Source organism: Amphiprion ocellaris, chromosome 2 (assembly GCF_022539595.1).
Source record: "Amphiprion ocellaris isolate individual 3 ecotype Okinawa chromosome 2, ASM2253959v1, whole genome shotgun sequence".
Classification (NCBI taxonomy): domain Eukaryota; kingdom Metazoa; phylum Chordata; class Actinopteri; family Pomacentridae; genus Amphiprion; species Amphiprion ocellaris.
Window position 1 is genome coordinate 32,438,451 of NC_072767.1, and position 13,883 is coordinate 32,452,333.

General features: G+C 37.1%; 1 protein-coding gene across 4 annotated transcripts in view; it reads left to right on the plus strand.

Annotated features, from left to right (window-relative positions):
• lpp (LIM domain containing preferred translocation partner in lipoma) overlaps window positions 1-13,883 on the plus strand; it is a 217,564-nt gene that overhangs the window by 12,726 nt on the left and 190,955 nt on the right. The window lies entirely within an intron of this gene.

Genomic DNA, 13,883 nt, shown 5'->3' on the forward strand with positions numbered 1-13,883 from the left:
GAAAAACAGGCTCTACATGGTATAGACGGGCTATTTTACCTCTGCAAACTAGGTGCTTTTCAAACTACTCTGCATATGAATTCTGGAAAGATATTTTACCATGCTGAATGTATCTTTGCAGACTTCTGTAAACGATTTTTCGTCATGCGCCATGCTATTTATTTCTCAAGTACTTTTTATTTTCCTCTCTGTCCCTCTTGTTGTCTTTTTTCTGCTCAGTATAAACACAATCCACAGCTGAAAAAGTTTTTGAATTTCCGTCACGAAACTGTTGGTCATAACTGAGCAAGTCATGGCTTCTCAGTAGTGCTGAGAAGTATAGATTATTTATTTATTTATTTTTTTAACACAATGTGACGCAATCTCTATTTTGTCAAATTTAAAATTAGGTGAGTGGAGTAAATGGGGGAAAAAAAACCTATTTAAACCTTAAATTTCATTGTTGACATGACCGATAACCACACATGACATATTAAATAGACCACTGGAAAGTGGATAATCTGTTGTTTTTTTGCTTTTATTACAGTTTGTGGCACTTATAAATAATGTTTGTTTTTTGCCAATTCATTTTTTTGAGAGAAAGGGAGCTTTTATTTAAAAACAAAAATAAGTATGGGAAGACATTCAGAAATGCGCTGCTTCTTTCTGAGTAGCCATCAGTGCGAATCATTCACTTGCTAGTTTTAGTATCCCCTTTAAGAGACTCTGTATATTGAAACAGCATATATGAGATTCATAGTTATCTTAAATAAATATTGAACAATGGTAAAGTTTCTTCACTATTGGTTTTCTTTACAACCACAGCATGAAAAATGCTATTGTGAGGAGTTTCTTAGGAATCCCTGTCAACAGGACTTTCTTGAGGTGGTTCATTGGGTTTACTGGTTTAATAAGCTGTGACAGACACCGATCAGCATTACATCAGCCTCTGGTGGCATCTCCAATACTCTTACAATGACTTAATCTGATCTCACTCTACTTTGTGTGTCCTTAATTTGAAGATGCCAGCATACCCAGATTGGGAGAGATTGCGTGTTTTTCAAGTCAAGTCCTCCAAATGAATCTCGTCAACAAATTAAGGCATGATTAACAAGAGCAATTACACTGAAGGTCCAGCTGAGCTGAGGAGACTCAAGCTAAAGTGCAGGAGATTATCTTTCTTATTAAGGAGAATCACTTTAAGGGTTTGATTACTTTCTGTTTTTGTGTGTAACTCTTGTTTACTCTGTAACTAATGATACCTTACCAACAGCTATTTGTCTGTGCCGATGAGACTTTCAGTGCAGATCGAACACTGTGGTGGGATGTAAACATGAGCAAAAGCTAAGCTATTTCCACCTGTGGCATCAACGTTGATAGAACTCTCAGGTTTTTGCTGGTTGATTGGAATTTAAATGAAGAAAGTATTATTTTAACCCTCTTGAATACTTTGTAGTGGGATGTTTACTTAATTTCCCTCCAGGGATTAATAAAGTCGTCTAAGTCTAATGTTTGGCAACAGTGACAGCATTAATCACTCTGTTATGTGAGTAACTGCATAGTACATGTGGATTTTTCTCCCAGTTCTCGCTGAATTTTCCTCTTTTTTCCTCCCATCAAGCTGGACAGAGTAAGTCAATAAACACAAATATCGGGCACATTCTTTTTCAAAGCTTTGGCATAGCCCTCATTTTACTGTTGATTTAGCTGGATGCTGGTGGCCAGTATTATGTTTAAAGATAAATCATCACCAGTTTAATGTCTCAGGCCCTAAATGCATACTGTGCCTGCATTTATTGTTCCTTCTCCCAGTACAATTCAAACAACAGTTTTGTTCTAACTGTATAATATTGTACTTATGACAGCTCTGTTTCAGCCAGCACCTTGCCTTTTTCATACAGCTGTGGGATGGCAACTGGAGAAAAATAGGTCAGTGATGGCGTTACATGTTGCTTGTCAAGCCATGGAATCAAGTTTTTAAAACCTATTTTGGTAACTGTGAAAGTTATTTCATCACTGATTTCCCTCTGTCGTTTGCAGCCTCCCTCATATTGTGTAACACTGGTAAAGGCATCCAGAATAGTTTTTGCTTTAGATGGCATTCACATCTGGCTTTAGACTCTTCATGCAGAGTTTTTTGGTGCCAATTTAAATGGTCAAACAAATTAGTTGCATTGCCTTGTGTTGTGGTACCAATTGCAAGGCGCTGCTGACAGAGTGCCTGTTTTTGGTCAAAATCATTCTTCCTCTGGCCAAAATATTTCCATATATTTGATGCTGTGTTTGTTTTTGCAACCAAATCTTCCACTTTGGTGTTTCTCTAATGCTCCTGCCTCATTTTGCTGTGCACATGTGGAGCCTGCATGCCAACAAATTCTTGTAAATAAAAGTCTTAAAGATCACTGTTTTTACTATTAAGGAAGGAAAACACCAGTGGGGTGATATGAGGAAAATGGATTTTTTTAGCCTGACCGGGGTTCTTCTTGGCCTGATTGTGTGCAGTTGTAGTGGTAACAATGATCACTCACTCACTCACTCACTCACTCACTCACTCACTCACTCACTCACTCACTCACTCACTCACTCACTCACTCACTCACTCACTCACTCACTCACTCACTCACTCACTCACTCACTCACTGTTGGCATTTCTTCTGTCTCAGTAGCATGTATAGCTGCATTGAATAAATTAACCAGAATAGTTTCAGATTTGTCTCTTTTGCATGTTCTTTCCTGCCTTTATTTCAAAAATCCCATCTTTACTCCTAATATTAATATGACTAATAATTAGTACTTTCTCAGTTTCTGCAACATCAGAAGGGAGTTTTTGGCATGATGCACTACCAAGAAACCGAAACTTTTTTTTATTGGCTCTCTATTGAAATGATGGTAAAGTTCCTGAAAAGGCTCCCAGAAAAGTTCCTGGTGTCTCAAATTTTCCTTTGTGTTGAGTCCAGTTCCCACCACCCATCATTTTTTCACACTCTGCTGCTGTGTGAAAATTTCTCTCCACTGTTGAAGCTTTTGGTTGCCAGTAAACAGCAGTAATCTTTAACATTGTACTAATGGTAACAATTCTGCAATGTGGAGTGATTGTGTGCCAGTAGTGGCATTTTCTCTGTGCCCCTATCATTTAGGATCAGATGCTACTAAATGATTAATCTCAGATTAGACAGAAGCTTGAGGCTAATGGGACACTTTGCACAAAGTGACTGATACACTTGCTTGGCATGCAGTGACAGATGCCAGCCTCTAAAGACCGTCAAATTACTGAAGCATGTTGTTGGCAAAACACAGAGCTATTAATGATGTGCCAAAACATTTAAACTGCAAAACATAAATCAGATTAGAATGATGAAAGAATGAAGAGTACCAGTTTTACTTTTCAATACCAACGACATGCAGTGAAACCAATCAAAAACAATGTATTTATGGTGTTAAGGGCATTAAATATTATCAACCGTGAAGCTTTAAAAATTGAATGTAAATTAAATCTTGTCATATCTCTGGATTATATTCTATTATTGTTATGACTTCTCGAGAAAATTGCCTTTATTCTGTGAATTATGAGTGAGCGTGTAAATTATTATACCAAGCTATAATGAAGAAAATATTATGGAAAATAAAACAATGAAAATCACCCTTTGACTTGGGTTCCACTTTCTTGCATTTTCCTGCAATTTTTAATTCACCTTTTGACCTGTTTGTGGTTTGTTTTGATCTTAAGACAAAAAAAGAAACAGATACACAAAAAGTGCTTAGGCATGTGGAGTGTAAACCCTGATGTTTCAGGGTATCACTTCTTGAAACCAGTTTAAAGCTCTGTGTCAGTGTTTGAGAAGTTGTCGTAATGCTTAATTGACTGGCAAGAGTCCAGATTTTCCACTACATCAGGCGCAATAAAATTCCCAATCTCATTGTGACTGTGGCTGTTGTGTCAGTAGCAAATGTTACCGTCTCATTCTTTGAAAGAGCTGTGTTAACAGGAGCTGCATTTATCAGTCTCCTGTGCGTATTTCACCTGGCTCATTGGCAGGATTAATTGCCAACAAGTCCCCTGTGGTCCCGGAATGCAATTACCTACTGACCCAGATCATCATCTTGGCTGGAAGTCACTGTGTCTGCTCTGGCTGTGTTACACCTGGGACTGAGTCTTCACGTAACCTCACACTCACCTCGATGCACCCATAAGTCGAGGCTGCAATTTCATTCTTGTCTCATCTGTGGGGTGTGTATACAAAGTAGAGGCGTGATGGGTTATTTGTTACCTGTGAGGCTGTTTAATGTTGAGGCATTGAGCAAATATATCCAGGTGACTTCTGATTTAACTCCTGATTTGTGGCTCTTTCATGTTAATGCGACTCTTTTCAATAATAGATGTGCTTTGAATTCAGGTCATATCTGTTGTAAATGGGGTTTTCCTCTACTTTAGTGGTTCATTTGAAGCAAAGGAGGCTCTGTCAGCCAAGAAGAAGGGGTAAACAAGTGAAGTCTTGTTTGCTTTGACAATACAGTTTTACAGCGATATGAGGCTCTGAGGTTTAGGTAGTGAGTGTAGTGTGTGAGCTTTTGTAACTCAAAGATCAACTCTATATTACAAAAAAATATATTTTTATACAGCTAAACTGCATTCTAATTTACATTTTGAAAGAAGCAAATGAATTTGAAACAAACAAGTCCCGCCTCGTCTTATATGTAAGGTTGGAGTGACAATAAAGCAGTAAAATAAATGTTACTTGTGATATGTCACAAATAAATGACATTTGGTAGACAATATGTTTAATTGAGAATGCACTTTAGTTGCTTAAATACAATTTTTGGGAGACTAGGCTGGAAAGATAGAAGACCAGTGAAAATGATACAATGTGATTTAAAACTAAAATTTATTCAATTAACTGATTAGTTGATCAACAGAAAATGGAAGCAATTGCTTCAGTTTTGATAAGTAACTAATTGGTTAAATAATTTTTAAACAAATGTGTCAAAGATTTGTTCAGAACCTTGAGAAGGTTGTTTAGAATTTACCCTTTTTCTTTGTCACAAATGGCTTTGGTTTTTGATTTGTTAAATGGACAAGACATGCAATCTGTAGTTGTCACGCATGATTTTAAAAGAAGCAAGAAATACTTGGAGTGCTGAAAAGTGTTTTTTGTTCATTTTTTTGAAAAAGTCAAGTCGTTGTGAATTCTTTGTCTGTTCTGGTAATGTCTCTAATGTCAATCAGTTGCTCATACTGATTAACCTATATTGGATATGAGAATAATAAAACATAGAAAAGTAAAACACCAAGGCTTAACTAAATGGAAAGCCTTTATTCATGGTGCTGATAAGAGCACTAATGCAGTAAGATCTGGACCTTAAAGCATTACTAATGCTATTACAAGTACATAGGAAGAGGTGGAGCGGACTTTCACATACTGTTGTTCTGTCACAGCATAAAGAGAAAAGCCTCTTTGTCTGTCCACATTTGCATTTACTTGCACTTTCTCATGTCAGATATAATGCATAAGAGGTTAAAGGTTATGACCAAGGTCTTAGTGCGTTGCCCCAGAATCCGCTTCGTTAATGGATCATCCAATTGTATATGCTGTTGCATGCATTGTGGATTAAATAACACAGTGCACCAGCCATCAGCATCAACTCCCTATACATGGCTTTCGTTATTTGAGCCGCCTGCTTGCTTTTTTAGGTTGCAGGCTGGTGGGTTTAAGCTGAGGGTGAGAGGACCCTTACGTGTCAGGTTTGAGGTCAGTTGTGTTAATATCAGACAGACCCAGTACATTAGAGGCATCCCCTAATCTTCTGAATCCATCCACTGGCCCAACTTTCATTTGTTGTAGAAGCATCAAATTAAAACCAAAGCCTGATATTTGTTTTGCCACCTTTCAGGGATTGCGCTTGTTGACTTAGAGCACTAGTCTCCATAAATTTGACTGTTTTTTTGCTGAGGATTAAAGCTCGGAGAAATAAGCCTTGGACATTTTTATGCTTTGATAGGTTTTCTGTTTCAGATTGTCAGTTCCTCCTATAATCGTAAACGTGCTATCTCAGGTACACCTAGAGGGAAATTCTTGACAATCTGGTACAAACGCTCACGTGGACTCAAAGATGAACTGATTAGATGCATTGGCCAAAGGTCACTGTGAGCATAAGAAGTCGACAGATTGTCACATCTTATGCTATTTTTTGATTATGGGTATCAGTATTTGTTTAACCAGTTCCAAATATAATATTTTTTCATTTAAATGTGCTATCAAAATTTTATGGAAACACAGATAGTGACGTCAAACCAGGAGAATAACCATCAACCAATCCTGATTTCTATACATAACTCATGCAGGTGGACATGCCTGTATTTTTGACAGGACCACAGAGCTCACTGCAGACCCTTGGTGGTATTGACACTGATCTCCACACTTAATAGTGGCACATGCAAACAAAATGATAATTTATCAATCTTTATTAATTTTTTTTATATCGCCCTTGAGTTCTGAACACTTACAGCCTTATCAAAAATGTATGTCAAAGTTTGGGAGTTTGTCACAGTGGACTTTGGGACTAGTTCATGGGGGTGACTAGTGAAAAAGAGAGAGGGCTCCCATGCAGAAGCTGTATACTGTATGTTCATCATGACTGGTGTTTAGGCTTCCCGTCTGCAACATTTGTATGGGTATAATCCGATGAACAAACTGGGAAATTAGCAGGCAAACAACAAAAAAGAGTAACAGGGATGCAGGAGAGGCTGCATCTCTACAACAAGGGAACTTTAAATGGGCTTAAATGAAATACTTCAGACACTGTACAGTACATATTTAAGAATAAACTAACAATTGCAACATCCATTACACATTTGCGGTAGCTTTTTTTCAAGTGCATTAAGTGCCTGCATTGTCAGTGACTGACAAGAGCAGGATTTAAGGTTTGTAACCAAAGTATAACTTTTTTGTACAAATTTTTCTATCTTTTTTTGAGGAGTTAGGAATTATATTACCTGTGGAACCAGTGGCAGCTGATGTCAACTCACCTTTCTCTAGTGATAGATCGATTATTTAGTTGGATGACTAAGTTAGTTGAATGAGGTAATTGATGGGAAAGTGTAGTTTTTTTGATTAATTGTTAACATTTCTTGATTTGATACATTTTGTCATATAAAATAAATGAACTGCAGACAAAGTACCAACCTATTTTAATAATAATTAAAATTCTGCAATTTTCCTTATCATTTGTTATTAATAATAGCGAATTATTATTATTATTAGATCCAGAAACAAACAACTAAAACGAACATCAGTGTGATATTGGAGTTATAGAATATCTGCCTTCAGCTGCTCTTGAAATGTCGACATTGGTATCAGTCATGTTTTAAAACAACCAAGCTGCTGTGCATGTCATAAGACAGGCAAGAACAAACGTTTGTGTAAAAAAAAGAACAACCTAATGGTCAACCTTTACCTCACACTGCAGCTTTATGGCAAAGAACTCAGTAAATGGTGTCCAAGTGGGTAACAAGGACGAGTAGTTGTACAGCCACAAAGGCTGTAAACAAGCTGACAGTTTAGTCTGGCGATGTCTAATAATATCTAATTGCACAGGAAAACCGTGAGTCTGCACAAATACAGCAAATGCAGTCAAAGTTGAAACCGGAAGTGGGGGTGTAAGCTGCTATGGACAGTTAAAGCTGTAATTTTACTTAGTTTCCTCTCCTCTTCAAGGACCCACAGTGAGATATGTTATTTTTAACAAAGAGTCTGTGTTTTCAATTCTAGTGGCTGCAGATGAAAATTATAAGATGGTGATTGTTGAGAAAATTCTAGCCTCTTTGATACTGCACATATTTACACCAACAAGGGGTATAATCAAAAATTCAAACCGGTACTTTGAAAGTGACTCTGATGCTTTCCGTTTGCTCGCCTCTAAGTGACTGCGTTGTTGGACCAGGTGAAGCGCTCATGAACAGTTACCAGGTCGGATGTACAGCAGATGAGCCACCTTTTTCCTGTCGAGGGTATTCCCTGCACTCGAGTCTGCCCTCCGGCAGATTCCTGTAAGTCCACTGGTACTGAACTGTGACTAGTTCAGGAAAGGGTAACGTGCACTAAATTAATCTGAACCTGCCTTTCACTTTGCTGCTATAAGGAAGTGGTTATAAATACATCATAAAGCTGAGGGAAATGCCAAGGTGTTTACAGGGGTATGTATTTTTCATTGGCTTGGTTTGCCTTTTCAGGCTGTAAACATTAAAGCCCAATCAAGATGTCCATTGTAGGAGCACTTAGAAAGCATGTGTCCGCAGAGGAAATGCACCCAGCATCAGATCTGCAAGATCTGTGTGACAAGAATGTTTGGGTCAGCTGTTACGAAAACAAAAAAAAGGAATCAGGACTATTCAAAGACATCCCATATAGCGTGTAAAAATAGCAGAATGATCCGCAGTGAGTGCATGTTCGCTTGTTTTTAGTCTCTTTCAATCCCACCCATCATAACCTGATGAATAAAAACCTTTTCAGGACCTAAATTACATTTCTTTGACAGATTGTGGGTCTTTAGAATTGTATTAATGGTCTAATGTACTTGGATGATCAGGCATTTTTGATAGCCAGTGACTCTATCTGAACATTTAATGGCTTTGATAATTTGAGTATTTAGCTCATTGTCTTCTTGTGGTCTACCAGATTGAAAATGCTTTAACCTAAGTTATAATAATGGATTTGGCATTGAATGAAATTGCCTCATTTTATTTGAATATTTAAAAAAAAAAAAAAAAAAAAAAAAGCATTAATATTTCTGAGGGTTTGCAGTGTGATGGGTAGTCCAGGTTAGACTGTGGTAGGCAGCTACAGGCACAGTGTTTTCAGAATGGGCACATGCTCTAAGTGACGTCTGAAACTGTAGTGGAGTGGAAATACTTAGTGAGATACAGTGTGAGGTGACGCAAAAAGGTGCATGCTGGTGTTCTAAAAACAGCAGGAAGCTAGTTACTGTAGTTTGCCTCAATTTATGCAGCTTTTATCACTGTCAGAATTTGACGCTGTCGCAGTGGCTGTAACACACAGCTCATTGAGGCAATTACGTTGTACTTTTAAAGACCTCTGCGATTCCTGTAATTTATGTCAAAAACTGTACATGTTCTCCTGGTCGTATTTCAATAAAATGTGAACGCATATGATGCACAGTTTTATATGGTATGACTAACGCTTTCCAAGGATAAACTATGAATAAACCCCCTTGAATCCACTTAGATATTGTTTAAAAAAAGACATCCCACATCTCCAGAACTTGCCTGACAGTCATCAGGTTTTTCTTTATTTTATTTCAGTGATTGTTGTCCGCACATCCCTTTTAACATTGCAAACAAGAGCTACTACTAGCTTAGTGTAAGAGTGCCAGTTTTCCACAATATGAACAAATATAGGCTAAAAAAAGGTTTAGGCTGTAGCCCAAAATATTAATTCAGTGACACTGAATCTCTCAAAATGTTAAGCAAACTATAGTTTTAATATATAGAGCTGTGTACGATGGCTGGTTGTTTTTTGGGGCAGTTTTTGTCATTTTTTAAAGCTAATTTATTCAGCTGCCTTCCTGAGAATTCAACTCTATGTGTAATTAACCTGTAAAGTAAGACTTAAAGCAAGTGCTTGCAAGAACTGGCAGTTGAAGTTGCTGTAGGAACAAATTTATTTCTGGCAGTTATCCAAATGTTGTGTATTGTATTGTGGTCAGTCCCCCAGAAAAGTGACTAAAGGCCAGGTTCATGACTGCAGAGTTGGTTTGGAAAATAAAGACTGATAAGGAGCTATGATCATGCTACAGTAGGATCAACAGTAACCTTCTTCGAATAGGGCTGTGTTGTCATGACCAGCATGTTAGATTTCAACTGGACAACCTAAATACGCAAAATTTTCCCAGTAAAAGCAGAATTAAAGGCGTACTTGTGTAATTTCAATGAAACAGATTGTATTGTATGTGTGTGTAATTGGCTAGGTAAGTATGACTCATATTCAGGTTTAGAGCTGCAATGATTGAACTGATTAAATAAAATAATCACTAACTTTTTTTTTCAGCAATTGATTGGTTCAATCATTTTTTTAAAGAAAGAAAGTCTAAATTCATCCTTAATCTGAACATTTTTTGTTTATTTGTTACTATGTGACAGTGAATAGCCTTGAGTTGTGGACAAAGCAAGACATCATTTTGGGCTGGTCAACATTTTTAGACATGTTCTGACATTGTTTTGACCATGACGATTTATAAAAAAATGTACTAATCAAGAAATAATTGAAAGATTAATCAATAATGAAAATAGCCGCCAGTATTTATCAAATTTACATAAGGCTTGCATGTACATTGGTGCGGTAGACTGAAGTAAAGTCATGCAGAAGCCTGATGGAAACTTTAAAGTGAGAATAGTTTTTGCAGCAGGCTCTGATTTGGCAGCTGCTGTTTGCCTACCGCTGCCTTACAGGTATGGAGCCAGTACTGGGCTATTGGCACCATTACATTGCTTTAACTTTATTGGGTTGGCTACAGCTGACAACTGAGAGCCACACACAAACCTGTGAGCAGATCTGAGCCATGTGTTCCACGATTTCTGGCCAGATCACATTTCTTCCTCAGCAGGATGCTTCCTCAGATGCCACAGCACAGAACGTACTCAACCTTCTTTGTTTTTTTGTTTGAATCTGTAACTTGGAAACTGAGATCAATCACAATTTAGCACACAGGTTTTTTCCACTTTTCAGGAAAACAATAACAGCAATTGGTCTGATATTTGCTCTACCATTTTACTTATTTTCGTAGCTGATTTTCAGAAAATCTGGATGTGGCAGACAAAGGCTCCAGAAGTGAGTGTGTGTGGCTCCCTGTACTGTGTGTGTGAGGCAGTCACTGAACATAATATTAGCACTCACTAAATCTTCCCTGGGTAAATAAAGGGCTGAATAGAGCATCCAAACTGCATAGCAGCAACTTAAGTTGATGGCAAGACATGCAAACAGGAATTGAGGCATATTTCCTAAACACTTAATAAGGTCCCCAGTTAGCTGTTACTTTCTCAGTCAACTTTGCACAAGCAGATAGAATAATAGTTATGGTTCGTATGTAAACAACAGGTTTGGCTGGACTTGATGAGAGTACTTAAGGGAGAACGCTGATAGTGGTGTTGTAGGAGAGTGGGCACTTTAAACAATTTTGCACATTCAGCAGAAAATAGATGGTTTTTCTAACATTTATTTTCAACAATGGATAAAATTTCTTTTTATATTCACATGACAGCAAAAGACTAACTGGCAGATGTGTCAATACTTCAGCAGATGAATGAGAACTATTTGCACAACCGTTCTGTTGTCTTTAAGGTTCTTTTATGTGTTTATAATACGCATGCATGGATTGGAATCTTGAGAACATTTCAGAACATCTCTGCTCCTTCTCCACCTTCAAATGTCTTAAATTTTCTGCACAGCTTTTAGGGATGCCCCTATAGCTCAACTGGCTGAGCGGGTGACCCATGAACAGGGGCTATAGTCCCTGACACAGTGGCCATGGGTTCGAATCCAGCTCAGAGTTCTTTGCTGCAGGTCCTTCCCCCATTCTTCTCCCCACATATCCTGTCTTTCTCTCCATTGTCCTCTACAATAAAGGCGAAAAAAGGCCAAAAAAAAGCCTTTAAACTCACATATGTAATAGAATAGTGATGCAGGATAAACAGTAAACTATCTTTCTCACTGCTGTTTGTCAATAAAAAGCTGGAAAAAGGCCAAAAAATGACCTTCCTTTTTCAATCAAAGTAGTATTAAGATTCTATTGAATCTTAATACTACTCCTCTTAGTGGTCTTAATATTTGAATATGTCCTATGTACTTGAGAATTCTATCATGCAAGTTTTGTCTTCCTTTACAGTATTTTATCTATATTTTGCTTTACAAATAGATTTAAATTCTGTTTTCAATGTTGCTCTTTTACAGATATTTTTGTTGTTGCCTGTCCTCTACCATACATGGCACATTGGTCAACTCTGATTGTTTTATAAATAGATATAAAATAAATATGAATAAGTAGTATGGTAATACATTTCTTTTGATTTAAGTACTTAAGGTAAATGCAGGATTATGACCTCACTCTTTAATTACCAATTCTGTTTCCATATTGTTTACTGTCTTTTCATTGTGTAAATGGTAGATTACTTGAATTTGATGTATTTTAGGATTCTTATTTATTTACAGAAATGAAATGGTCATTAGTTTTTATGTAGTTAAATAAATGTTGAACTGAGGTATTTATACATTTACAATATTGAAAATAAAATCACATAAAATAAAATATGTCGGCACACAAATAAGAAACATGGATAAGAATGACAAAAAATATGAAAAGGCAAAATTTGTTAAAAAAAAAAAAAAGATAAAACCATTAAGAATCATCAGCGCATTTGAAATTTTGAAACAAATGAAATAAGAACAGCTTGATAAAAATAAGTTAAGGTTTAGGTTGTTCTGCCTGGTATTGCTCCTCACAGATGCACAGTGAATAAAATTGGATCTTCCAAATTTCCAACTTCTAAAAACAGCCACAATTTATTTTTTAATTATTAGTTAGAACTGCAATAGATTAATTAGACAGTTGTCAATTGCTAAACTACTTTAAGTATCTCTCTTTTTCTTTGACTTAAACTGAAAATATTTGGGTTATGGAGAGAAAATAATGTCTGAAGATGTCATCTTGGACTATAAGAAACACCGATCAGAATTTTTTACCATTTTCTGACATTTTACAGCCAGAACAATAAATCGTTTAATCGAGAGGTATCCTGACAGATTAATCGACAGTTGTTTGTACCCGACCCATTATGAATAAGCAACCATTGTTTTAGCTGGACTGGTTGCACATACTTCACATTATTAGAGTCAAAATTAGTTCAATAAAATATTTGCACTTTATCAGGGTTTTCTGTGTTACAAAGTTTAAATTAGCCTATCTAAAAAGTGGACAAATGTAAACATTTAACTGGCAGTAATAAAGAAGCTCTTCTGTTTCTGTGGTAACAGAATGCATACAGTGGTGTTCAGTATTTAACAGTAGAACTACTAATTCAAAGTGGAAAGTGAAGCAGTTTTTGAGGTAAACATAAAAATTACTCGGCAGTTGAGGCTGGATTTCAAATAAAATCAAAGTTTCAAGCTGTGCGAAAAAGCAGCTAAATAGAGCGCCTTCATCAACATCATTTCCCCGGAGGAACGTGCCCTCAGCACTCCGACTGCTGGTTACTTTCCCTCCACATCCGGCTACTCGCTGTGCTTGGAGACAACCTCGTCTGAAAATATGGAGCATATGCTAGAACAAGGAATCCCACATCAAGCAATACTAGACATTAAGACGGCATAAAGGAACTGAAGTGAAGTTGAGAAAAGACCTAGTTGTCAGTTGCGTGTTCTCAAAACATTGTGCTATACTTGCAAAAAAACCCCAACAAAACAGAAAGGAGGCATGGATAACAATCCCAAACTGGCGCCCACCAGTAATTATGATGTGAGTACAAAGAGATTTTTGCCATTCTAAAGGGAGAAGGGGAGTGTAGGTGTATTAATTCCTGTTCCTTCCTGCTTCCTCGACTTGGAAGTTCAGATTTAGAAAAAATAGCCCCCCCTCTCTCAAAAGAAAAGAAAAAACAAGAACTGTCAGATTGACTGACGCCAATCGTATGTAGCATGTGTGTTCCCACTGCTGCTCCCTATAGTATAAGCCACACTGTGGCAATGTGGGAAACTGACAATGTCAATTTATCAGAACAAAAGCATTCCTCAGCAAGAGAAATACACATCTTTGGGCCCTGGAGACAAAAATCATTCCACCCCCACCCTTACCTGCATCTAAACAGAATGTAGGACATTCACAACACCAGAAATAGAAAT